General features: G+C 40.1%; 1 non-coding gene across 1 annotated transcript; it reads left to right on the plus strand.

Moving 5' to 3' along the window:
* The first annotated feature begins 1,025 nt into the window (after positions 1-1,025).
* On the plus strand, positions 1,026-1,097 carry TRNAC-GCA. Its single transcript has one exon. It is a non-coding gene; the product is annotated as a tRNA-Cys (tRNA).
* Positions 1,098-1,920: the final 823 nt, after the last annotated feature.

Genomic DNA, 1,920 nt, shown 5'->3' on the forward strand with positions numbered 1-1,920 from the left:
TAAAATAAAATTATCAAAGTTTGATAATATTCATCTCAGGGAACTTAAAGTTCTGGTGAATTTCATTAGAGACCCTCCAGTGCTCTGAATTTCCAAGAGTCCAGGAGGATCTTTATTGCCTGAGACAGGGTAGATTGTGTGTGAGCACACGTACAGCCACCATGTGTGTGTGTGTGTACATGTGTGCTTTAAAATGGGGGAAAAAAGTATAAGGCAGGTAATTGTAGACACTTAGATACTTGGGAAAATACCAGAACGAATTATAAACCAATCAATTTTCCAGCACTTAGGAAAGCAAACCTCAGTGGCAAGCATTATCGTCTCATGGTGAGCCTGTGTGCCAGACTGATTCTGTTTTCTGCTCGGAGTGCCATGTCATGCTGATCCTAGGGAAGAAGTAGATGTAATCTATTCAAACTTCATTAAGGCTTACATGTCCTTCAGCATGCTTTTCTAATCAACAACCTAGACAGATAAGGTCTATATCCACTGTGTCCAAGAAGATTTTCCTGCCTGCCAAAAATGTAGCAGGGATGCAATCTTATTTATTACTACTCTTTAGAGCTAGTAGCAGCCTGAGGAGAGCGTGGTGGAGAAAACGATGGGCTCATAGGGAAAAGGTAAGCACAACAAAATCAAGGGAAGGGAAAGTATGATAATACTCTGGCTCAGGTATTATTTATCATTTATGCATAGGAAAACACTCAGTTCTCTCCATATGGTACTTGACAGATACAATGGATGACCCAGGCCTAGCTCTAGAGCTTTGATAGCCCAACTTCTCAGGTTTAACAAATAAACACATGTTATAAGCAAGCGATCTTTTTTGATTTTTCAATTTACAGTCTCTTTAAAAGTTTTATTTTTTTCTGAGGATAGACAAAATCAACATTTTCTAAAAGAAGAGAAAGTACACAGAAAAACAAAGGCGATATACCTTAGTATTTAAACAACCAACTTTGGTGCCAGTACTGGGTTCAAATCTAGACTCTGCTTCTTGATAGAATCTATATCCAATCTGGGCTTCCCTGCTGGCTCAGATGGTAAAGCTTCTGCCTGCAGTGCAGGAGACCCAGGTTCGATCCCTGGGTTGGGAAGATTCCCTGGAGAAGGAAATGGCAACCCACTCCAGTACTCTTGCCTGTAAAATCCCATGGACAGAGGAGCCTGGTAGGTTACAGTCCATGGAGTCGCAAAGAGTCGGACATGACTGAGCGGCTTTACATGGTCACATATCCATACTGAGCCTCAATTTCCACAATAATAAAATGAGAATAATAATGCTTAATTTGTAAGGTTGTTGTAAAGATTAAAGGAGCCTGGGTATTCTACTTCAGATAACACGAAAGACTGGATAGTCTGATAAACTTTTCTATGATAAAGGATCTAGAAATCTTAGATACAAGCTCCCTAGAAAGTAAAGAAAATCTCTGGGTGCCCAAAAGAGACAGAAAGCATAAACCAAATGATAGGCAAGCCCCAAAATCACTTGCGGTTGCCACTGAGAGGAATGTAGAACTCTGAGGGGATTTAAAAAAAAATTTACTGTAATATAATTGATTCACAAGGTTGTGTTTAATTTTTGCTGTACAGCAAAGTGATTACGTATATATATTTATGCTGTGCTGTGCTCTGTCGCTTCAGTCGTGTCCGACTTTTTGTGACCTGCTAGGCTCCTCTGTCCATGGGATTCTCCGTATATATATGTATGTCCTTATTCATTTTATCACAGGATATTGAATATAGTTCCAAATTCTTTTTTAAAAAATATATTTCATTTATTTTATTTGGTTGCGTTGAGTCTTAGTTACATACAGCATGTGGGATCTAGTTCCCTGACCAGGGATCGAATCCAGGCCCCCTCCGTTGGGAGCACAGAATCTTAGCGATTGGACCACCCAAGAAATCCGCCCCCCCCCC

The sequence above is a fragment of the Oryx dammah genome, unplaced genomic scaffold (genome assembly GCF_014754425.2).
Source record: "Oryx dammah isolate SB20612 unplaced genomic scaffold, SCBI_Odam_1.1 HiC_scaffold_23, whole genome shotgun sequence".
NCBI lineage: Eukaryota > Metazoa > Chordata > Mammalia > Artiodactyla > Bovidae > Oryx > Oryx dammah.